The following is a 24692-nucleotide window of genomic DNA, read 5'->3' as shown; positions in this document are numbered from 1 at the left end:
ACAAACACGCAATCGGCAACAGTCACGCCGTCCCCACGCATACCAACACGCACGCAAGACAGACAGCTTCGCAGAAGAGAAAAAAGACCTCATTGCAGCACCACCTCCAGCCAGTCTCAAACACTACAGCCTCCTGTCCTCCCAAAGGGAGAGCGGTATAAAACTACATCCAGCTCACTGACAGGTGGCCGGTACTTTGATAACAAAGGTCTTCGCATCCCCTCTCAAAGTGCAGCACAAGGCGTGCACCCAGATGACGAAGCCTCGGGCTATGCACCTGACTTACAGGAGAGCCCTGCGCAAGTACCTGCTGCCCGGGCAGGAAGCCCCATGGGCTCCGATGACGGAGCGGGCAGGCGCCTCAAGGCACCGCGGGCCAGGCACCTGTCGCTCACGGCTTCCACCCTGCTTACAGGGGAGCCACGCCGCACAGGCTGCCATTGCGTGGCACTGTGCCACCGCTCCAGAGGCCGGCACCCAACTTACTGGCTGGTCCCACGGCTCAGGCCTCTAAAGACCTCCCCCGAGCCGAGAAAGGGGCAGCACGGTGACTTCCGCCCGCCTTACAGGGCAGTCACTCCCAGCAGCCGCCAAAAGGCGTAGCACGGCAAAAGGCCAACTGAGCAGAGACCACAGCCCTGTCTACAGGGAGGCCACGCTGCTCTGGGCAACAGAGGGGCTCAGGAGCAACAGCGAAAGCTGGTCTGCATCCCGGGCCCTCCCCTACCTTCAGAGAAGTGCCGGTGTCCGGGCTCCCTCGCCTTCTCCTCCATCTTCGGCAACTTGCATCTTTGGCCTCCTGATGAGCTTGCAGATTCTTCACTCTTGTTGCTTGCAGTTTCTCCAAAGCCTTCCTCTTCTTGCCCACTTCTGCTTTGCAGGACCAGGGAACCGGCAGCAAGAGACAGACGAGAGACAAGATCAGGACATCGAGGAAACAACTCCAGTCCCCAGCCCCGCTGAACTTAACCCGAGGAGGTAAGGCTGTCCCCACCCAGCAAGCGCGCAGCCCGACACTCAAGCCCTAAGGCCACCACGGGCTCCTCCCTTACGCTTCTCGGTGGGTCTTCCGACACCCCTCGAGGCCCCCCCCGCCCGCGGAATGACAGGCCCACCAAGGAGCCCACCCTGCAGAAGCCCAGCTCCACGCTCTCCCCAGGCGATCGTTACACGGCGCCGTGCAGAACGCGCCCAGAGGAAAAAGAGAGGCTGCAGATGGGCAGGCGACACTCATACGGGCCTGCTCCAGAGACCACGTTCTGCAGGAGCACCTGCCAGGGCGTCCCCTCCGGCCTGCCAGGGGGGCTGCCCTTCTTGCCCTTGCCAGCCCGTGCTGCAGAAGCAGCATCCCCCTCCAACAGCACGTCTGTGCAGAAGGCTTGAGGCTTGCCTGGAGACATCCAGGCGGGTTGGAGGCCTGTGAGAAAGGGCCAGGACTCCGGGCACCGAAGGCTGGGGAGGGGCCGGGCAATGCATGCGGAAGAGACTCACCCCTCACTTGCACGGGGGGCTCACTCCGCAAGCAGGCTCGGAAAAGCGGCCTCTTCTCAAGGAGCCAAAGGAGCAGCTGGGCCTCTGCACTGCAGGGAGCCCATGGTGCTTGAGGCACCAGGGGCCCCTCTGCTTCTCAGAGAGGCAGCTCTGATGGCCTTCACCCTGGTAACAGAGTTCTCACTCGGCCGAGGCTGTCAGCAGGGCGCAGCGCCGTAAAGGCAGAGGCCGGAGCCCCGGTTGCTGGGACAGCAGGGCTCAGGAGAGCTCTGTGCTCCCCCCGCCCCACACGCAGCAGCAGGAATGCCACTGGCATCCTACTTTACAAGGTGCTCACCCTGGCTGCCTAGCGAAAGCAGCATCAAGGCAAGAGGCCGCTGCGCCAGCGACCCACACCCTGATTACAGGGAGGCCAGAAGGGTCTTCCTCTCTGGGCCTGGAATTACTGGGTACTCACAGTGCACAGACTGCCACCCGGGCATGAAGCCCTGCGGGCAGAGACCTCGAGCCCGATTACGGGGAGGTCGGTCAGCTCAAAGGCATAAGCCTTGCATACGCATACATCCCTTAAAGGGAAGGCTCGTGCCATGCATGCTCCTTACAGCGCTGACATGCCAAGGGTAACATCAGTCAGCCGCAATACTCAGAGGAGGCTGACCCGCTCCTCACTTACGGGCTGAGCATGCCTGAGTACCTGCCAGAGGGGCTCTTTAAGAGCCTGCCTGCTCCCCAACAGCAAGGGGGATGTGTTCTGTACCCACAAAAATTCCCTTCTGCGGGAAGGCAGGAGGATCCTTCGGTGAGTGCACACAAAGTTTCTCGTTCTCTGCTTCTGCGAAGCGTCCATAGCTAATACTGCAGCGATTTAGAGCAAAACCATACAAACACGCAATCCGCAACAGTCACGCCGTCCCCACGCATACCAACACGCACGCAAGACAGACAGCTTCGCAGAAGAGAAAAAAGACCTCATTGCAGCACCACCTCCAGCCAGTCTCAAACACTACAGCCTCCTGTCCTCCCAAAGGGAGAGCGGTATAAAACTACATCCAGCTCACTGACAGGTGGCCGGTACTTTGATAACAAAGGTCTTCGCATCCCCTCTCAAAGTGCAGCACAAGGCGTGCACCCAGATGACGAAGCCTCGGGCTATGCACCTGACTTACAGGAGAGCCCTGCGCAAGTACCTGCTGCCCGGGCAGGAAGCCCCATGGGCTCCGATGACGGAGCGGGCAGGCGCCTCAAGGCACCGCGGGCCAGGCACCTGTCGCTCACGGCTTCCACCCTGCTTACAGGGGAGCCACGCCGCACAGGCTGCCATTGCGTGGCACTGTGCCACCGCTCCAGAGGCCGGCACCCAACTTACTGGCTGGTCCCACGGCTCAGGCCTCTAAAGACCTCCCCCGAGCCGAGAAAGGGGCAGCACGGTGACTTCCGCCCGCCTTACAGGGCAGTCACTCCCAGCAGCCGCCAAAAGGCGTAGCACGGCAAAAGGCCAACTGAGCAGAGACCACAGCCCTGTCTACAGGGAGGCCACGCTGCTCTGGGCAACAGAGGGGCTCAGGAGCAACAGCGAAAGCTGATCTGCATCCCGGCCCTGCCTTCAAGGAGGAGCCAGGCTCCAGGCAAGGGTCCCCCTCGCCTTCTCCTCAGTTGTCTGTCTACCTTCAGCCTCGTAACCACCTCGTGGATTCTGTACTCTCATTGCTTGCAATTTCTCCAAAGCTGGCGCCTTCTTGCCCACTTCTGCCTTTACAGAAGTGGGAAACTGTGAGCAGGAGACAGACAGAATACTGTCTCTGTAATTAAAGGCCCACAGAGGCAGGGCACACCTCTGCTCCCTGCAATCAGGGCGCAGGTCCACCAGTGGCCTCTTGACTTGATGCTGCTGTCGCTGGGCAGCCAGGGTGAGCACCTTCTAAGCCGGACACCTGTGGCATTCTTGGTGCTGGGAGGGAGGCAGGGGGAGCACAGAGCTCTCTTGAGTCCTGCCCTCCCAGCAACCGGGGCTCCGGCCTCTGCCCTAACGGTGCTGCACCCTGCTGACAGCGTCTGGCCGAGCAAGAACTCTGTAACCGGGGTGAAGGCCACCAGAGCTGCGTCTCCGAGAAGCAGAGAGGCCTCTGCTGCCTTGAGCACTATGGGCTCCCTGCAGTGCAGGGACTGAGCTGTTTCCTTTGGCCCCTTGGGATGAGGCAGCTGTTCCGAGCCCAGTTGCAGAATGAGCCCCCCGTGCAAGTGAGGGGTGAGTCTCCTCTGCGTGTGTTGCCCGGCCCCTCCCCAGCCTTCAGTGCCCGGAGTCCCAGCCCTCCCACACTGGCCTCCAACCCGCCTGGATGTCTCCAGGCAAGCCTCAAGCCTGCTGTGCAGACGTGCTGCTGGAGAGGGATGCTGCTTCTGCAGCACGGGCTGGCAAGGGCAAGAAGGGCGGCCTCCCTGGCGGGCCGGGGGGGATGCCCTGGCGGGCGCTCCTGCAGAACGTGGTCTCTGGAGCAGGCCCGTATGAATGTCGCCTGCCCACCAGAAGCCTCTGTTTTTCCTCCAGGTGCGTTCCGCACGGCGCCGTGTAACGACTGCCCAGGGAGAGCGTGGAGCTGGGCTTCTGCGGAGTGGGCTCCTTGGTGGGCCTGTCATTCCGTGGGCGGGGGGGCCTCAAGGGGTGTCGGAAGACCCACCGAGAAGCGTAAGGGAGGAGCCCGTGGTGGCCTTAGGGCTTGAGTGTCGGGCTGCGCGCTTGCTGGGTGGGGACAGCCTTACCTCCTCGGGTTAAGTTCAGCAGGGCTGGGGACTGGAGTTGTTTCCTCGATGTCCTGATCTTGTCTCTTGTCCGTCCGTCTCGCTGGCAAATTGCCACCCGGGCATGAAGCCCTGCGGGCAGAGACCTCGAGCCCGATTACGGGGAGGTCGGTCAGCTCAAAGGCATAAGCCTTGCATACGCATACATCCCTTAAAGGGAAGGCTCGTGCCATGCATGCTCCTTACAGCGCTGACATGCCAAGGGTAACATCAGTCAGCCGCAATACTCAGAGGAGGCTGACCCGCTCCTCACTTACGGGCTGAGCATGCCTGAGTACCTGCCAGAGGGGCTCTTTAAGAGCCTGCCTGCTCCCCAACAGCAAGGGGGATGTGTTCTGTACCCACAAAAATTCCCTTCTGCGGGAAGGCAGGAGGATCCTTCGGTGAGTGCACACAAAGTTTCTCGTTCTCTGCTTCTGCGAAGCGTCCATAGCTAATACTGCAGCGATTTAGAGCAAAACCATACAAACACGCAATCCGCAACAGTCACGCCGTCCCCACGCATACCAACACGCACGCAAGACAGACAGCTTCGCAGAAGAGAAAAAAGACCTCATTGCAGCACCACCTCCAGCCAGTCTCAAACACTACAGCCTCCTGTCCTCCCAAAGGGAGAGCGGTATAAAACTACATCCAGCTCACTGACAGGTGGCCGGTACTTTGATAACAAAGGTCTTCGCATCCCCTCTCAAAGTGCAGCACAAGGCGTGCACCCAGATGACGAAGCCTCGGGCTATGCACCTGACTTACAGGAGAGCCCTGCGCAAGTACCTGCTGCCCGGGCAGGAAGCCCCATGGGCTCCGATGACGGAGCGGGCAGGCGCCTCAAGGCACCGCGGGCCAGGCACCTGTCGCTCACGGCTTCCACCCTGCTTACAGGGGAGCCACGCCGCACAGGCTGCCATTGCGTGGCACTGTGCCACCGCTCCAGAGGCCGGCACCCAACTTACTGGCTGGTCCCACGGCTCAGGCCTCTAAAGACCTCCCCCGAGCCGAGAAAGGGGCAGCACGGTGACTTCCGCCCGCCTTACAGGGCAGTCACTCCCAGCAGCCGCCAAAAGGCGTAGCACGGCAAAAGGCCAACTGAGCAGAGACCACAGCCCTGTCTACAGGGAGGCCACGCTGCTCTGGGCAACAGAGGGGCTCAGGAGCAACAGTGAAAGCTGGTCTGCATCCCGGGCCCTCCCCTACCTTCAGAGAAGTGCCGGTGTCCGGGCTCCCTCGCCTTCTCCTCCATCTTCGGCAACTTGCATCTTTGGCCTCCTGATGAGCTTGCAGATTCTTCACTCTTGTTGCTTGCGGTTTCTCCAAAGCCTTCCTCTTCTTGCCCACTTCTGCTTTGCAGGACCAGGGAACCGGCAGCAAGAGACAGACGAGAGACAAGATCAGGACATCGAGGAAACAACTCCAGTCCCCAGCCCCGCTGAACTTAACCCGAGGAGGTAAGGCTGTCCCCACCCAGCAAGCGCGCAGCCCGACACTCAAGCCCTAAGGCCACCACGGGCTCCTCCCTTACGCTTCTCGGTGGGTCTTCCGACACCCCTCGAGGCCCCCCCCGCCCGCGGAATGACAGGCCCACCAAGGAGCCCACCCTGCAGAAGCCCAGCTCCACGCTCTCCCCAGGCGATCGTTACACGGCGCCGTGCAGAACGCGCCCAGAGGAAAAAGAGAGGCTGCAGATGGGCAGGCGACACTCATACGGGCCTGCTCCAGAGACCACGTTCTGCAGGAGCACCTGCCAGGGCGTCCCCTCCGGCCTGCCAGGGGGGCTGCCCTTCTTGCCCTTGCCAGCCCGTGCTGCAGAAGCAGCATCCCCCTCCAACAGCACGTCTGTGCAGAAGGCTTGAGGCTTGCCTGGAGACATCCAGGCGGGTTGGAGGCCTGTGAGAAAGGGCCAGGACTCCGGGCACCGAAGGCTGGGGAGGGGCCGGGCAATGCATGCGGAAGAGACTCACCCCTCACTTGCACGGGGGGCTCACTCCGCAAGCAGGCTCGGAAAAGCGGCCTCTTCTCAAGGAGCCAAAGGAGCAGCTGGGCCTCTGCACTGCAGGGAGCCCATGGTGCTTGAGGCACCAGGGGCCCCTCTGCTTCTCAGAGAGGCAGCTCTGATGGCCTTCACCCTGGTAACAGAGTTCTCACTCGGCCGAGGCTGTCAGCAGGGCGCAGCGCCGTAAAGGCAGAGGCCGGAGCCCCGGTTGCTGGGACAGCAGGGCTCAGGAGAGCTCTGTGCTCCCCCCGCCCCACACGCAGCAGCAGGAATGCCACTGGCATCCTACTTTACAAGGTGCTCACCCTGGCTGCCTAGCGAAAGCAGCATCAAGGCAAGAGGCCGCTGCGCCAGCGACCCACACCCTGATTACAGGGAGGCCAGAAGGGTCTTCCTCTCTGGGCCTGGAATTACTGGGTACTCACAGTGCACAGACTGCCACCCGGGCATGAAGCCCTGCGGGCAGAGACCTCGAGCCCGATTACGGGGAGGTCGGTCAGCTCAAAGGCATAAGCCTTGCATACGCATACATCCCTTAAAGGGAAGGCTCGTGCCATGCATGCTCCTTACAGCACTGACATGCCAAGGGTAACATCAGTCAGCCGCAATACTCAGAGGAGGCTGACCCGCTCCTCACTTACGGGCTGAGCATGCCTGAGTACCTGCCAGAGGGGCTCTTTAAGAGCCTGCCTGCTCCCCAACAGCAAGGGGGATGTGTTCTGTACCCACAAAAATTCCCTTCTGCGGGAAGGCAGGAGGATCCTTCGGTGAGTGCACACAAAGTTTCTCGTTCTCTGCTTCTGCGAAGCGTCCATAGCTAATACTGCAGCGATTTAGAGCAAAACCATACAAACACGCAATCCGCAACAGTCACGCCGTCCCCACGCATACCAACACGCACGCAAGACAGACAGCTTCGCAGAAGAGAAAAAAGACCTCATTGCAGCACCACCTCCAGCCAGTCTCAAACACTACAGCCTCCTGTCCTCCCAAAGGGAGAGCGGTATAAAACTACATCCAGCTCACTGACAGGTGGCCGGTACTTTGATAACAAAGGTCTTCGCATCCCCTCTCAAAGTGCAGCACAAGGCGTGCACCCAGATGACGAAGCCTCGGGCTATGCACCTGACTTACAGGAGAGCCCTGCGCAAGTACCTGCTGCCCGGGCAGGAAGCCCCATGGGCTCCGATGACGGAGCGGGCAGGCGCCTCAAGGCACCGCGGGCCAGGCACCTGTCGCTCACGGCTTCCACCCTGCTTACAGGGGAGCCACGCCGCACAGGCTGCCATTGCGTGGCACTGTGCCACCGCTCCAGAGGCCGGCACCCAACTTACTGGCTGGTCCCACGGCTCAGGCCTCTAAAGACCTCCCCCGAGCCGAGAAAGGGGCAGCACGGTGACTTCCGCCCGCCTTACAGGGCAGTCACTCCCAGCAGCCGCCAAAAGGCGTAGCACGGCAAAAGGCCAACTGAGCAGAGACCACAGCCCTGTCTACAGGGAGGCCACGCTGCTCTGGGCAACAGAGGGGCTCAGGAGCAACAGTGAAAGCTGGTCTGCATCCCGGGCCCTCCCCTACCTTCAGAGAAGTGCCGGTGTCCGGGCTCCCTCGCCTTCTCCTCCATCTTCGGCAACTTGCATCTTTGGCCTCCTGATGAGCTTGCAGATTCTTCACTCTTGTTGCTTGCAGTTTCTCCAAAGCCTTCCTCTTCTTGCCCACTTCTGCTTTGCAGGACCAGGGAACCGGCAGCAAGAGACAGACGAGAGACAAGATCAGGACATCGAGGAAACAACTCCAGTCCCCAGCCCCGCTGAACTTAACCCGAGGAGGTAAGGCTGTCCCCACCCAGCAAGCGCGCAGCCCGACACTCAAGCCCTAAGGCCACCACGGGCTCCTCCCTTACGCTTCTCGGTGGGTCTTCCGACACCCCTCGAGGCCCCCCCCGCCCGCGGAATGACAGGCCCACCAAGGAGCCCACCCTGCAGAAGCCCAGCTCCACGCTCTCCCCAGGCGATCGTTACACGGCGCCGTGCAGAACGCGCCCAGAGGAAAAAGAGAGGCTGCAGATGGGCAGGCGACACTCATACGGGCCTGCTCCAGAGACCACGTTCTGCAGGAGCACCTGCCAGGGCGTCCCCTCCGGCCTGCCAGGGGGGCTGCCCTTCTTGCCCTTGCCAGCCCGTGCTGCAGAAGCAGCATCCCCCTCCAACAGCACGTCTGTGCAGAAGGCTTGAGGCTTGCCTGGAGACATCCAGGCGGGTTGGAGGCCTGTGAGAAAGGGCCAGGACTCCGGGCACCGAAGGCTGGGGAGGGGCCGGGCAATGCATGCGGAAGAGACTCACCCCTCACTTGCACGGGGGGCTCACTCCGCAAGCAGGCTCGGAAAAGCGGCCTCTTCTCAAGGAGCCAAAGGAGCAGCTGGGCCTCTGCACTGCAGGGAGCCCATGGTGCTTGAGGCACCAGGGGCCCCTCTGCTTCTCAGAGAGGCAGCTCTGATGGCCTTCACCCTGGTAACAGAGTTCTCACTCGGCCGAGGCTGTCAGCAGGGCGCAGCGCCGTAAAGGCAGAGGCCGGAGCCCCGGTTGCTGGGACAGCAGGGCTCAGGAGAGCTCTGTGCTCCCCCCGCCCCACACGCAGCAGCAGGAATGCCACTGGCATCCTACTTTACAAGGTGCTCACCCTGGCTGCCTAGCGAAAGCAGCATCAAGGCAAGAGGCCGCTGCGCCAGCGACCCACACCCTGATTACAGGGAGGCCAGAAGGGTCTTCCTCTCTGGGCCTGGAATTACTGGGTACTCACAGTGCACAGACTGCCACCCGGGCATGAAGCCCTGCGGGCAGAGACCTCGAGCCCGATTACGGGGAGGTCGGTCAGCTCAAAGGCATAAGCCTTGCATACGCATACATCCCTTAAAGGGAAGGCTCGTGCCATGCATGCTCCTTACAGCGCTGACATGCCAAGGGTAACATCAGTCAGCCGCAATACTCAGAGGAGGCTGACCCGCTCCTCACTTACGGGCTGAGCATGCCTGAGTACCTGCCAGAGGGGCTCTTTAAGAGCCTGCCTGCTCCCCAACAGCAAGGGGGATGTGTTCTGTACCCACAAAAATTCCCTTCTGCGGGAAGGCAGGAGGATCCTTCGGTGAGTGCACACAAAGTTTCTCGTTCTCTGCTTCTGCGAAGCGTCCATAGCTAATACTGCAGCGATTTAGAGCAAAACCATACAAACACGCAATCCGCAACAGTCACGCCGTCCCCACGCATACCAACACGCACGCAAGACAGACAGCTTCGCAGAAGAGAAAAAAGACCTCATTGCAGCACCACCTCCAGCCAGTCTCAAACACTACAGCCTCCTGTCCTCCCAAAGGGAGAGCGGTATAAAACTACATCCAGCTCACTGACAGGTGGCCGGTACTTTGATAACAAAGGTCTTCGCATCCCCTCTCAAAGTGCAGCACAAGGCGTGCACCCAGATGACGAAGCCTCGGGCTATGCACCTGACTTACAGGAGAGCCCTGCGCAAGTACCTGCTGCCCGGGCAGGAAGCCCCATGGGCTCCGATGACGGAGCGGGCAGGCGCCTCAAGGCACCGCGGGCCAGGCACCTGTCGCTCACGGCTTCCACCCTGCTTACAGGGGAGCCACGCCGCACAGGCTGCCATTGCGTGGCACTGTGCCACCGCTCCAGAGGCCGGCACCCAACTTACTGGCTGGTCCCACGGCTCAGGCCTCTAAAGACCTCCCCCGAGCCGAGAAAGGGGCAGCACGGTGACTTCCGCCCGCCTTACAGGGCAGTCACTCCCAGCAGCCGCCAAAAGGCGTAGCACGGCAAAAGGCCAACTGAGCAGAGACCACAGCCCTGTCTACAGGGAGGCCACGCTGCTCTGGGCAACAGAGGGGCTCAGGAGCAACAGCGAAAGCTGGTCTGCATCCCGGGCCCTCCCCTACCTTCAGAGAAGTGCCGGTGTCCGGGCTCCCTCGCCTTCTCCTCCATCTTCGGCAACTTGCATCTTTGGCCTCCTGATGAGCTTGCAGATTCTTCACTCTTGTTGCTTGCAGTTTCTCCAAAGCCTTCCTCTTCTTGCCCACTTCTGCTTTGCAGGACCAGGGAACCGGCAGCAAGAGACAGACGAGAGACAAGATCAGGACATCGAGGAAACAACTCCAGTCCCCAGCCCCGCTGAACTTAACCCGAGGAGGTAAGGCTGTCCCCACCCAGCAAGCGCGCAGCCCGACACTCAAGCCCTAAGGCCACCACGGGCTCCTCCCTTACGCTTCTCGGTGGGTCTTCCGACACCCCTCGAGGCCCCCCCCGCCCGCGGAATGACAGGCCCACCAAGGAGCCCACCCTGCAGAAGCCCAGCTCCACGCTCTCCCCAGGCGATCGTTACACGGCGCCGTGCAGAACGCGCCCAGAGGAAAAAGAGAGGCTGCAGATGGGCAGGCGACACTCATACGGGCCTGCTCCAGAGACCACGTTCTGCAGGAGCACCTGCCAGGGCGTCCCCTCCGGCCTGCCAGGGGGGCTGCCCTTCTTGCCCTTGCCAGCCCGTGCTGCAGAAGCAGCATCCCCCTCCAACAGCACGTCTGTGCAGAAGGCTTGAGGCTTGCCTGGAGACATCCAGGCGGGTTGGAGGCCTGTGAGAAAGGGCCAGGACTCCGGGCACCGAAGGCTGGGGAGGGGCCGGGCAATGCATGCGGAAGAGACTCACCCCTCACTTGCACGGGGGGCTCACTCCGCAAGCAGGCTCGGAAAAGCGGCCTCTTCTCAAGGAGCCAAAGGAGCAGCTGGGCCTCTGCACTGCAGGGAGCCCATGGTGCTTGAGGCACCAGGGGCCCCTCTGCTTCTCAGAGAGGCAGCTCTGATGGCCTTCACCCTGGTAACAGAGTTCTCACTCGGCCGAGGCTGTCAGCAGGGCGCAGCGCCGTAAAGGCAGAGGCCGGAGCCCCGGTTGCTGGGACAGCAGGGCTCAGGAGAGCTCTGTGCTCCCCCCGCCCCACACGCAGCAGCAGGAATGCCACTGGCATCCTACTTTACAAGGTGCTCACCCTGGCTGCCTAGCGAAAGCAGCATCAAGGCAAGAGGCCGCTGCGCCAGCGACCCACACCCTGATTACAGGGAGGCCAGAAGGGTCTTCCTCTCTGGGCCTGGAATTACTGGGTACTCACAGTGCACAGACTGCCACCCGGGCATGAAGCCCTGCGGGCAGAGACCTCGAGCCCGATTACGGGGAGGTCGGTCAGCTCAAAGGCATAAGCCTTGCATACGCATACATCCCTTAAAGGGAAGGCTCGTGCCATGCATGCTCCTTACAGCGCTGACATGCCAAGGGTAACATCAGTCAGCCGCAATACTCAGAGGAGGCTGACCCGCTCCTCACTTACGGGCTGAGCATGCCTGAGTACCTGCCAGAGGGGCTCTTTAAGAGCCTGCCTGCTCCCCAACAGCAAGGGGGATGTGTTCTGTACCCACAAAAATTCCCTTCTGCGGGAAGGCAGGAGGATCCTTCGGTGAGTGCACACAAAGTTTCTCGTTCTCTGCTTCTGCGAAGCGTCCATAGCTAATACTGCAGCGATTTAGAGCAAAACCATACAAACACGCAATCCGCAACAGTCACGCCGTCCCCACGCATACCAACACGCACGCAAGACAGACAGCTTCGCAGAAGAGAAAAAAGACCTCATTGCAGCACCACCTCCAGCCAGTCTCAAACACTACAGCCTCCTGTCCTCCCAAAGGGAGAGCGGTATAAAACTACATCCAGCTCACTGACAGGTGGCCGGTACTTTGATAACAAAGGTCTTCGCATCCCCTCTCAAAGTGCAGCACAAGGCGTGCACCCAGATGACGAAGCCTCGGGCTATGCACCTGACTTACAGGAGAGCCCTGCGCAAGTACCTGCTGCCCGGGCAGGAAGCCCCATGGGCTCCGATGACGGAGCGGGCAGGCGCCTCAAGGCACCGCGGGCCAGGCACCTGTCGCTCACGGCTTCCACCCTGCTTACAGGGGAGCCACGCCGCACAGGCTGCCATTGCGTGGCACTGTGCCACCGCTCCAGAGGCCGGCACCCAACTTACTGGCTGGTCCCACGGCTCAGGCCTCTAAAGACCTCCCCCGAGCCGAGAAAGGGGCAGCACGGTGACTTCCGCCCGCCTTACAGGGCAGTCACTCCCAGCAGCCGCCAAAAGGCGTAGCACGGCAAAAGGCCAACTGAGCAGAGACCACAGCCCTGTCTACAGGGAGGCCACGCTGCTCTGGGCAACAGAGGGGCTCAGGAGCAACAGCGAAAGCTGATCTGCATCCCGGCCCTGCCTTCAAGGAGGAGCCAGGCTCCAGGCAAGGGTCCCCCTCGCCTTCTCCTCAGTTGTCTGTCTACCTTCAGCCTCGTAACCACCTCGTGGATTCTGTACTCTCATTGCTTGCAATTTCTCCAAAGCTGGCGCCTTCTTGCCCACTTCTGCCTTTACAGAAGTGGGAAACTGTGAGCAGGAGACAGACAGAATACTGTCTCTGTAATTAAAGGCCCACAGAGGCAGGGCACACCTCTGCTCCCTGCAATCAGGGCGCAGGTCCACCAGTGGCCTCTTGACTTGATGCTGCTGTCGCTGGGCAGCCAGGGTGAGCACCTTCTAAGCCGGACACCTGTGGCATTCTTGGTGCTGGGAGGGAGGCAGGGGGAGCACAGAGCTCTCTTGAGTCCTGCCCTCCCAGCAACCGGGGCTCCGGCCTCTGCCCTAACGGTGCTGCACCCTGCTGACAGCGTCTGGCCGAGCAAGAACTCTGTAACCGGGGTGAAGGCCACCAGAGCTGCGTCTCCGAGAAGCAGAGAGGCCTCTGCTGCCTTGAGCACTATGGGCTCCCTGCAGTGCAGGGACTGAGCTGTTTCCTTTGGCCCCTTGGGATGAGGCAGCTGTTCCGAGCCCAGTTGCAGAATGAGCCCCCCGTGCAAGTGAGGGGTGAGTCTCCTCTGCGTGTGTTGCCCGGCCCCTCCCCAGCCTTCAGTGCCCGGAGTCCCAGCCCTCCCACACTGGCCTCCAACCCGCCTGGATGTCTCCAGGCAAGCCTCAAGCCTGCTGTGCAGACGTGCTGCTGGAGAGGGATGCTGCTTCTGCAGCACGGGCTGGCAAGGGCAAGAAGGGCGGCCTCCCTGGCGGGCCGGGGGGGATGCCCTGGCGGGCGCTCCTGCAGAACGTGGTCTCTGGAGCAGGCCCGTATGAATGTCGCCTGCCCACCAGAAGCCTCTGTTTTTCCTCCAGGTGCGTTCCGCACGGCGCCGTGTAACGACTGCCCAGGGAGAGCGTGGAGCTGGGCTTCTGCGGAGTGGGCTCCTTGGTGGGCCTGTCATTCCGTGGGCGGGGGGGCCTCAAGGGGTGTCGGAAGACCCACCGAGAAGCGTAAGGGAGGAGCCCGTGGTGGCCTTAGGGCTTGAGTGTCGGGCTGCGCGCTTGCTGGGTGGGGACAGCCTTACCTCCTCGGGTTAAGTTCAGCAGGGCTGGGGACTGGAGTTGTTTCCTCGATGTCCTGATCTTGTCTCTTGTCCGTCCGTCTCGCTGGCAAATTGCCACCCGGGCATGAAGCCCTGCGGGCAGAGACCTCGAGCCCGATTACGGGGAGGTCGGTCAGCTCAAAGGCATAAGCCTTGCATACGCATACATCCCTTAAAGGGAAGGCTCGTGCCATGCATGCTCCTTACAGCGCTGACATGCCAAGGGTAACATCAGTCAGCCGCAATACTCAGAGGAGGCTGACCCGCTCCTCACTTACGGGCTGAGCATGCCTGAGTACCTGCCAGAGGGGCTCTTTAAGAGCCTGCCTGCTCCCCAACAGCAAGGGGGATGTGTTCTGTACCCACAAAAATTCCCTTCTGCGGGAAGGCAGGAGGATCCTTCGGTGAGTGCACACAAAGTTTCTCGTTCTCTGCTTCTGCGAAGCGTCCATAGCTAATACTGCAGCGATTTAGAGCAAAACCATACAAACACGCAATCCGCAACAGTCACGCCGTCCCCACGCATACCAACACGCACGCAAGACAGACAGCTTCGCAGAAGAGAAAAAAGACCTCATTGCAGCACCACCTCCAGCCAGTCTCAAACACTACAGCCTCCTGTCCTCCCAAAGGGAGAGCGGTATAAAACTACATCCAGCTCACTGACAGGTGGCCGGTACTTTGATAACAAAGGTCTTCGCATCCCCTCTCAAAGTGCAGCACAAGGCGTGCACCCAGATGACGAAGCCTCGGGCTATGCACCTGACTTACAGGAGAGCCCTGCGCAAGTACCTGCTGCCCGGGCAGGAAGCCCCATGGGCTCCGATGACGGAGCGGGCAGGCGCCTCAAGGCACCGCGGGCCAGGCACCTGTCGCTCACGGCTTCCACCCTGCTTACAGGGGAGCCACGCCGCACAGGCTGCCATTGCGTGGCACTGTGCCACCGCTCCAGAGGCCGGCACCCAACTTACTGGCTGGTCCCACGGCTCAGGCCTCTAAAGACCTCCCCCGAGCCGAGAAAGGGGCAGCACGGTGACTTCCGCCCGCCTTACAGGGCAGTCACTCCCAGCAGCCGCCAAAAGGCGTAGCACGGCAAAAGGCCAACTGAGCAGAGACCACAGCCCTGTCTACAGGGAGGCCACGCTGCTCTGGGCAACAGAGGGGCTCAGGAGCAACAGCGAAAGCTGGTCTGCATCCCGGGCCCTCCCCTACCTTCAGAGAAGTGCCGGTGTCCGGGCTCCCTCGCCTTCTCCTCCATCTTCGGCAACTTGCATCTTTGGCCTCCTGATGAGCTTGCAGATTCTTCACTCTTGTTGCTTGCAGTTTCTCCAAAGCCTTCCTCTTCTTGCCCACTTCTGCTTTGCAGGACCAGGGAACCGGCAGCAAGAGACAGACGAGAGACAAGATCAGGACATCGAGGAAACAACTCCAGTCCCCAGCCCCGCTGAACTTAACCCGAGGAGGTAAGGCTGTCCCCACCCAGCAAGCGCGCAGCCCGACACTCAAGCCCTAAGGCCACCACGGGCTCCTCCCTTACGCTTCTCGGTGGGTCTTCCGACACCCCTCGAGGCCCCCCCCGCCCGCGGAATGACAGGCCCACCAAGGAGCCCACCCTGCAGAAGCCCAGCTCCACGCTCTCCCCAGGCGATCGTTACACGGCGCCGTGCAGAACGCGCCCAGAGGAAAAAGAGAGGCTGCAGATGGGCAGGCGACACTCATACGGGCCTGCTCCAGAGACCACGTTCTGCAGGAGCACCTGCCAGGGCGTCCCCTCCGGCCTGCCAGGGGGGCTGCCCTTCTTGCCCTTGCCAGCCCGTGCTGCAGAAGCAGCATCCCCCTCCAACAGCACGTCTGTGCAGAAGGCTTGAGGCTTGCCTGGAGACATCCAGGCGGGTTGGAGGCCTGTGAGAAAGGGCCAGGACTCCGGGCACCGAAGGCTGGGGAGGGGCCGGGCAATGCATGCGGAAGAGACTCACCCCTCACTTGCACGGGGGGCTCACTCCGCAAGCAGGCTCGGAAAAGCGGCCTCTTCTCAAGGAGCCAAAGGAGCAGCTGGGCCTCTGCACTGCAGGGAGCCCATGGTGCTTGAGGCACCAGGGGCCCCTCTGCTTCTCAGAGAGGCAGCTCTGATGGCCTTCACCCTGGTAACAGAGTTCTCACTCGGCCGAGGCTGTCAGCAGGGCGCAGCGCCGTAAAGGCAGAGGCCGGAGCCCCGGTTGCTGGGACAGCAGGGCTCAGGAGAGCTCTGTGCTCCCCCCGCCCCACACGCAGCAGCAGGAATGCCACTGGCATCCTACTTTACAAGGTGCTCACCCTGGCTGCCTAGCGAAAGCAGCATCAAGGCAAGAGGCCGCTGCGCCAGCGACCCACACCCTGATTACAGGGAGGCCAGAAGGGTCTTCCTCTCTGGGCCTGGAATTACTGGGTACTCACAGTGCACAGACTGCCACCCGGGCATGAAGCCCTGCGGGCAGAGACCTCGAGCCCGATTACGGGGAGGTCGGTCAGCTCAAAGGCATAAGCCTTGCATACGCATACATCCCTTAAAGGGAAGGCTCGTGCCATGCATGCTCCTTACAGCGCTGACATGCCAAGGGTAACATCAGTCAGCCGCAATACTCAGAGGAGGCTGACCCGCTCCTCACTTACGGGCTGAGCATGCCTGAGTACCTGCCAGAGGGGCTCTTTAAGAGCCTGCCTGCTCCCCAACAGCAAGGGGGATGTGTTCTGTACCCACAAAAATTCCCTTCTGCGGGAAGGCAGGAGGATCCTTCGGTGAGTGCACACAAAGTTTCTCGTTCTCTGCTTCTGCGAAGCGTCCATAGCTAATACTGCAGCGATTTAGAGCAAAACCATACAAACACGCAATCCGCAACAGTCACGCCGTCCCCACGCATACCAACACGCACGCAAGACAGACAGCTTCGCAGAAGAGAAAAAAGACCTCATTGCAGCACCACCTCCAGCCAGTCTCAAACACTACAGCCTCCTGTCCTCCCAAAGGGAGAGCGGTATAAAACTACATCCAGCTCACTGACAGGTGGCCGGTACTTTGATAACAAAGGTCTTCGCATCCCCTCTCAAAGTGCAGCACAAGGCGTGCACCCAGATGACGAAGCCTCGGGCTATGCACCTGACTTACAGGAGAGCCCTGCGCAAGTACCTGCTGCCCGGGCAGGAAGCCCCATGGGCTCCGATGACGGAGCGGGCAGGCGCCTCAAGGCACCGCGGGCCAGGCACCTGTCGCTCACGGCTTCCACCCTGCTTACAGGGGAGCCACGCCGCACAGGCTGCCATTGCGTGGCACTGTGCCACCGCTCCAGAGGCCGGCACCCAACTTACTGGCTGGTCCCACGGCTCAGGCCTCTAAAGACCTCCCCCGAGCCGAGAAAGGGGCAGCACGGTGACTTCCGCCCGCCTTACAGGGCAGTCACTCCCAGCAGCCGCCAAAAGGCGTAGCACGGCAAAAGGCCAACTGAGCAGAGACCACAGCCCTGTCTACAGGGAGGCCACGCTGCTCTGGGCAACAGAGGGGCTCAGGAGCAACAGCGAAAGCTGATCTGCATCCCGGCCCTGCCTTCAAGGAGGAGCCAGGCTCCAGGCAAGGGTCCCCCTCGCCTTCTCCTCAGTTGTCTGTCTACCTTCAGCCTCGTAACCACCTCGTGGATTCTGTACTCTCATTGCTTGCAATTTCTCCAAAGCTGGCGCCTTCTTGCCCACTTCTGCCTTTACAGAAGTGGGAAACTGTGAGCAGGAGACAGACAGAATACTGTCTCTGTAATTAAAGGCCCACAGAGGCAGGGCACACCTCTGCTCCCTGCAATCAGGGCGCAGGTCCACCAGTGGCCTCTTGACTTGATGCTGCTGTCGCTGGGCAGCCAGGGTGAGCACCTTCTAAGCCGGACACCTGTGGCATTCTTGGTGCTGGGAGGGAGGCAGGGGGAGCACAGAGCTCTCTTGAGTCCTGCCCTCCCAGCAACCGGGGCTCCGGCCTCTGCCCTAACGGTGCTGCACCCTGCTGACAGCGTCTGGCCGAGCAAGAACTCTGTAACCGGGGTGAAGGCCACCAGAGCTGCGTCTCCGAGAAGCAGAGAGGCCTCTGCTGCCTTGAGCACTATGGGCTCCCTGCAGTGCAGGGACTGAGCTGTTTCCTTTGGCCCCTTGGGATGAGGCAGCTGTTCCGAGCCCAGTTGCAGAATGAGCCCCCCGTGCAAGTGAGGGGTGAGTCTCCTCTGCGTGTGTTGCCCGGCCCCTCCCCAGCCTTCAGTGCCCGGAGTCCCAGCCCTCCCACACTGGCCTCCAACCCGCCTGGATGTCTCCAGGCAAGCCTCAAGCCTGCTGTGCAGACGTGCTGCTGGAGAGGGATGCTGCTTCTGCAGCACGGGCTGGCAAGGGCAAGAAGGGCGGCCTCCCTGGCGGGCCGGGGGGGATGCCCTGGCGGGCGCTCCTGCAGAACGTGGTCTCTGGAGCAGGCCCGTATGAATGTCGCCTGCCCACCAGAAGCCTCTGTTTTTCCTCCAGGTGCGTTCCGCACGGCGCCGTGTAACGACTGCCCAGGGAGAGCGTGGAGCTGGGCTTCTGCAGAGTGGGCTCCTTGGTGGGCCTGTCATTCCGTGGGCGGGGGGGCCTCAAGGGGTGTCGGAAGACCCACCGAGAAGCGTAAGGGAGGAGCCCGTGGTGGCCTTAGGGCTTGAGTGTCGGGCTGCGCGCTTGCTGGGTGGGGACAGCCTTACCTCCTCGGGTTAAGTTCAGCAGGGCTGGGGACTGGAGTTGTTTCCTCGATGTCCTGATCTTGTCTCTTGTCCGTCCGTCTCGCTGGCAAATTGCCACCCGGGCATGAAGCCCTGCGGGCAGAGACCTCGAGCCCGATTACGGGGAGGTCGGTCAGCTCAAAGGCATAAGCCTTGCATACGCATACATCCCTTAAAGGGAAGGCTCGTGCCATGCATGCTCCTTACAGCGCTGACATGCCAAGGGTAACATCAGTCAGCCGCAATACTCAGAGGAGGCTGACCCGCTCCTCACTTACGGGCTGAGCATGCCTGAGTACCTGCCAGAGGGGCTCTTTAAGAGCCTGCCTGCTCCCCAACAGCAAGGGGGATGTGTTCTGTACCCACAAAAATTCCCTTCTGCGGGAAGGCAGGAGGATCCTTCGGTGAGTGCACACAAAGTTTCTCGTTCTCTGCTTCTGCGAAGCGTCCATAGCTAATACTGCAGCGATTTAGAGCAAAACCATACAAACACGCAATCCGCAACAGTCACGCCGTCCCCACGCATACCAACACGCACGCAAGACAGACAGCTTCGCAGAAGAGAAAAAAGACCTCATTGCAGCACCACCTCCAGCCAGTCTCAAACACTACAGCCTCCTGTCCTCCCAAAGGGAGAGCGGTATAAAACTACATCCAGCTCACTGACAGGTGGCCGGTACTTTGATAACAAAGGTCTTCGCATCCCCTCTCAAAGTGCAGCACAAGGCGTGCACCCAGATGACGAAGCCTCGGGCTATGCACCTGACTTACAGGAGAGCCCTGCGCAAGTACCTGCTGCCCGGGCAGGAAGCCCCATGGGCTCCGATGACGGAGCGGGCAGGCGCCTCAAGGCACCGCGGGCCAGGCACCTGTCGCTCACGGCTTCCACCCTGCTTACGGGGGAGCCACGCCGCACAGGCTGCCATTGCGTGGCACTGTGCCACCGCTCCAGAGGCCGGCACCCAACTTACTGGCTGGTCCCACGGCTCAGGCCTCTAAAGACCTCCCCCGAGCCGAGAAAGGGGCAGCACGGTGACTTCCGCCCGCCTTACAGGGCAGTCACTCCCAGCAGCCGCCAAAAGGCGTAGCACGGCAAAAGGCCAACTGAGCAGAGACCACAGCCCTGTCTACAGGGAGGCCACGCTGCTCTGGGCAACAGAGGGGCTCAGGAGCAACAGCGAAAGCTGGTCTGCATCCCGGGCCCTCCCCTACCTTCAGAGAAGTGCCGGTGTCCGGGCTCCCTCGCCTTCTCCTCCATCTTCGGCAACTTGCATCTTTGGCCTCCTGATGAGCTTGCAGATTCTTCACTCTTGTTGCTTGCAGTTTCTCCAAAGCCTTCCTCTTCTTGCCCACTTCTGCTTTGCAGGACCAGGGAACCGGCAGCAAGAGACAGACGAGAGACAAGATCAGGACATCGAGGAAACAACTCCAGTCCCCAGCCCCGCTGAACTTAACCCGAGGAGGTAAGGCTGTCCCCACCCAGCAAGCGCGCAGCCCGACACTCAAGCCCTAAGGCCACCACGGGCTCCTCCCTTACGCTTCTCGGTGGGTCTTCCGACACCCCTCGAGGCCCCCCCCGCCCGCGGAATGACAGGCCCACCAAGGAGCCCACCCTGCAGAAGCCCAGCTCCACGCTCTCCCCAGGCGATCGTTACACGGCGCCGTGCAGAACGCGCCCAGAGGAAAAAGAGAGGCTGCAGATGGGCAGGCGACACTCATACGGGCCTGCTCCAGAGACCACGTTCTGCAGGAGCACCTGCCAGGGCGTCCCCTCCGGCCTGCCAGGGGGGCTGCCCTTCTTGCCCTTGCCAGCCCGTGCTGCAGAAGCAGCATCCCCCTCCAACAGCACGTCTGTGCAGAAGGCTTGAGGCTTGCCTGGAGACATCCAGGCGGGTTGGAGGCCTGTGAGAAAGGGCCAGGACTCCGGGCACCGAAGGCTGGGGAGGGGCCGGGCAATGCATGCGGAAGAGACTCACCCCTCACTTGCACGGGGGGCTCACTCCGCAAGCAGGCTCGGAAAAGCGGCCTCTTCTCAAGGAGCCAAAGGAGCAGCTGGGCCTCTGCACTGCAGGGAGCCCATGGTGCTTGAGGCACCAGGGGCCCCTCTGCTTCTCAGAGAGGCAGCTCTGATGGCCTTCACCCTGGTAACAGAGTTCTCACTCGGCCGAGGCTGTCAGCAGGGCGCAGCGCCGTAAAGGCAGAGGCCGGAGCCCCGGTTGCTGGGACAGCAGGGCTCAGGAGAGCTCTGTGCTCCCCCCGCCCCACACGCAGCAGCAGGAATGCCACTGGCATCCTACTTTACAAGGTGCTCACCCTGGCTGCCTAGCGAAAGCAGCATCAAGGCAAGAGGCCGCTGCGCCAGCGACCCACACCCTGATTACAGGGAGGCCAGAAGGGTCTTCCTCTCTGGGCCTGGAATTACTGGGTACTCACAGTGCACAGACTGCCACCCGGGCATGAAGCCCTGCGGGCAGAGACCTCGAGCCCGATTACGGGGAGGTCGGTCAGCTCAAAGGCATAAGCCTTGCATACGCATACATCCCTTAAAGGGAAGGCTCGTGCCATGCATGCTCCTTACAGCGCTGACATGCCAAGGGTAACATCAGTCAGCCGCAATACTCAGAGGAGGCTGACCCGCTCCTCACTTACGGGCTGAGCATGCCTGAGTACCTGCCAGAGGGGCTCTTTAAGAGCCTGCCTGCTCCCCAACAGCAAGGGGGATGTGTTCTGTACCCACAAAAATTCCCTTCTGCGGGAAGGCAGGAGGATCCTTCGGTGAGTGCACACAAAGTTTCTCGTTCTCTGCTTCTGCGAAGCGTCCATAGCTAATACTGCAGCGATTTAGAGCAAAACCATACAAACACGCAATCCGCAACAGTCACGCCGTCCCCACGCATACCAACACGCACGCAAGACAGACAGCTTCGCAGAAGAGAAAAAAGACCTCATTGCAGCACCACCTCCAGCCAGTCTCAAACACTACAGCCTCCTGTCCTCCCAAAGGGAGAGCGGTATAAAACTACATCCAGCTCACTGACAGGTGGCCGGTACTTTGATAACAAAGGTCTTCGCATCCCCTCTCAAAGTGCAGCACAAGGCGTGCACCCAGATGACGAAGCCTCGGGCTATGCACCTGACTTACAGGAGAGCCCTGCGCAAGTACCTGCTGCCCGGGCAGGAAGCCCCATGGGCTCCGATGACGGAGCGGGCAGGCGCCTCAAGGCACCGCGGGCCAGGCACCTGTCGCTCACGGCTTCCACCCTGCTTACAGGGGAGCCACGCCGCACAGGCTGCCATTGCGTGGCACTGTGCCACCGCTCCAGAGGCCGGCACCCAACTTACTGGCTGGTCCCACGGCTCAGGCCTCTAAAGACCTCCCCCGAGCCGAGAAAGGGGCAGCACGGTGACTTCCGCCCGCCTTACAGGGCAGTCACTCCCAGCAGCCGCCAAAAGGCGTAGCACGGCAAAAGGCCAACTGAGCAGAGACCACAGCCCTGTCTACAGGGAGGCCACGCTGCTCTGGGCAACAGAGGGGCTCAGGAGCAACAGCGAAAGCTGGTCTGCATCCCGGCCCTGCCTTCAAGGAGGAGCCAGGCTCCAGGCAAGGGTCCCCCTCGCCTTCTCCTCAGTTGTCTGTCTACCTTCAGCCTCGTAACCACCTCGTGGATTCTGTACTCTCATTGCTTGCAATTTCTCCAAAGCTGGCGCCTTCTTGCCCACTTCTGCCTTTACAGAAGTGGGAAACTGTGAGCAGGAGACAGACAGAATACTGTCTCTGTAATTAAAGGCCCACAGAGGCAGGGCACACCTCTGCTCCCTGCAATCAGGGCGCAGGTCCACCAGTGGCCTCTTGACTTGATGCTGCTGTCGCTGGGCAGCCAGGGTGAGCACCTTCTAAGCCGGACACCTGTGGCATTCTTGGTGCTGGGAGGGAGGCAGGGGGAGCACAGAGCTCTCTTGAGTCCTGCCCTCCCAGCAACCGGGGCTCCGGCCTCTGCCCTAACGGTGCTGCACCCTGCTGACAGCGTCTGGCCGAGCAAGAACTCTGTAACCGGGGTGAAGGCCACCAGAGCTGCGTCTCCGAGAAGCAGAGAGGCCTCTGCTGCCTTGAGCACTATGGGCTCCCTGCAGTGCAGGGACTGAGCTGTTTCCTTTGGCCCCTTGGGATGAGGCAGCTGTTCCGAGCCCAGTTGCAGAATGAGCCCCCCGTGCAAGTGAGGGGTGAGTCTCCTCTGCGTGTGTTGCCCGGCCCCTCCCCAGCCTTCAGTGCCCGGAGTCCCAGCCCTCCCACACTGGCCTCCAACCCGCCTGGATGTCTCCAGGCAAGCCTCAAGCCTGCTGTGCAGACGTGCTGCTGGAGAGGGATGCTGCTTCTGCAGCACGGGCTGGCAAGGGCAAGAAGGGCGGCCTCCCTGGCGGGCCGGGGGGGATGCCCTGGCGGGCGCTCCTGCAGAACGTGGTCTCTGGAGCAGGCCCGTATGAATGTCGCCTGCCCACCAGAAGCCTCTGTTTTTCCTCCAGGTGCGTTCCGCACGGCGCCGTGTAACGACTGCCCAGGGAGAGCGTGGAGCTGGGCTTCTGCGGAGTGGGCTCCTTGGTGGGCCTGTCATTCCGTGGGCGGGGGGGCCTCAAGGGGTGTCGGAAGACCCACCGAGAAGCGTAAGGGAGGAGCCCGTGGTGGCCTTAGGGCTTGAGTGTCGGGCTGCGCGCTTGCTGGGTGGGGACAGCCTTACCTCCTCGGGTTAAGTTCAGCAGGGCTGGGGACTGGAGTTGTTTCCTCGATGTCCTGATCTTGTCTCTTGTCCGTCCGTCTCGCTGGCAAATTGCCACCCGGGCATGAAGCCCTGCGGGCAGAGACCTCGAGCCCGATTACGGGGAGGTCGGTCAGCTCAAAGGCATAAGCCTTGCATACGCATACATCCCTTAAAGGGAAGGCTCGTGCCATGCATGCTCCTTACAGCGCTGACATGCCAAGGGTAACATCAGTCAGCCGCAATACTCAGAGGAGGCTGACCCGCTCCTCACTTACGGGCTGAGCATGCCTGAGTACCTGCCAGAGGGGCTCTTTAAGAGCCTGCCTGCTCCCCAACAGCAAGGGGGATGTGTTCTGTACCCACAAAAATTCCCTTCTGCGGGAAGGCAGGAGGATCCTTCGGTGAGTGCACACAAAGTTTCTCGTTCTCTGCTTCTGCGAAGCGTCCATAGCTAATACTGCAGCGATTTAGAGCAAAACCATACAAACACGCAATCCGCAACAGTCACGCCGTCCCCACGCATACCAACACGCACGCAAGACAGACAGCTTCGCAGAAGAGAAAAAAGACCTCATTGCAGCACCACCTCCAGCCAGTCTCAAACACTACAGCCTCCTGTCCTCCCAAAGGGAGAGCGGTATAAAACTACATCCAGCTCACTGACAGGTGGCCGGTACTTTGATAACAAAGGTCTTCGCATCCCCTCTCAAAGTGCAGCACAAGGCGTGCACCCAGATGACGAAGCCTCGGGCTATGCACCTGACTTACAGGAGAGCCCTGCGCAAGTACCTGCTGCCCGGGCAGGAAGCCCCATGGGCTCCGATGACGGAGCGGGCAGGCGCCTCAAGGCACCGCGGGCCAGGCACCTGTCGCTCACGGCTTCCACCCTGCTTACAGGGGAGCCACGCCGCACAGGCTGCCATTGCGTGGCACTGTGCCACCGCTCCAGAGGCCGGCACCCAACTTACTGGCTGGTCCCACGGCTCAGGCCTCTAAAGACCTCCCCCGAGCCGAGAAAGGGGCAGCACGGTGACTTCCGCCCGCCTTACAGGGCAGTCACTCCCAGCAGCCGCCAAAAGGCGTAGCACGGCAAAAGGCCAACTGAGCAGAGACCACAGCCCTGTCTACAGGGAGGCCACGCTGCTCTGGGCAACAGAGGGGCTCAGGAGCAACAGCGAAAGCTGGTCTGCATCCCGGGCCCTCCCCTACCTTCAGAGAAGTGCCGGTGTCCGGGCTCCCTCGCCTTCTCCTCCATCTTCGGCAACTTGCATCTTTGGCCTCCTGATGAGCTTGCAGATTCTTCACTCTTGTTGCTTGCAGTTTCTCCAAAGCCTTCCTCTTCTTGCCCACTTCTGCTTTGCAGGACCAGGGAACCGGCAGCAAGAGACAGACGAGAGACAAGATCAGGACATCGAGGAAACAACTCCA

At 61.2% G+C, this 24692-nt stretch overlaps 2 long non-coding RNA genes across 8 annotated transcripts in view; both read right to left on the bottom strand.

Annotated features, from left to right (window-relative positions):
- LOC136994258 (uncharacterized) overlaps window positions 1-5594 on the bottom strand; it is a 24308-nt gene extending 18714 nt beyond the window's left edge. For all 5 annotated transcript variants that reach the window (XR_010886423.1, XR_010886425.1, XR_010886424.1 and 2 more), the window contains exons 1-2: window positions 5479-5594; window positions 728-870 (exon numbers count right to left, since the gene is read on the bottom strand). This is a non-coding gene — a long non-coding RNA (uncharacterized lncRNA). The remainder of the gene's footprint in view (window positions 1-727; window positions 871-5478) is intronic.
- On the bottom strand, window positions 5589-24692 carry LOC136994259 (uncharacterized). Of its 3 annotated transcripts, none has more exons than XR_010886428.1 (6): window positions 24474-24692; window positions 19723-19868; window positions 14972-15114; window positions 10221-10363; window positions 7850-7992; window positions 5589-5621 (listed from the first exon to the last, which is right to left on the bottom strand). It is a non-coding gene; the product is annotated as an uncharacterized lncRNA (long non-coding RNA). The 3 variants fall into 3 exon arrangements; XR_010886426.1 differs by having other exon boundaries at window positions 19723-19865; XR_010886427.1 differs by having other exon boundaries at window positions 5605-5624; window positions 19723-19865.

Source organism: Apteryx mantelli, chromosome 26 (assembly GCF_036417845.1).
Source record: "Apteryx mantelli isolate bAptMan1 chromosome 26, bAptMan1.hap1, whole genome shotgun sequence".
NCBI classification, from domain to species: domain Eukaryota; kingdom Metazoa; phylum Chordata; class Aves; order Apterygiformes; family Apterygidae; genus Apteryx; species Apteryx mantelli.
This window is presented reverse-complemented; position numbering and strand designations above follow the sequence as displayed.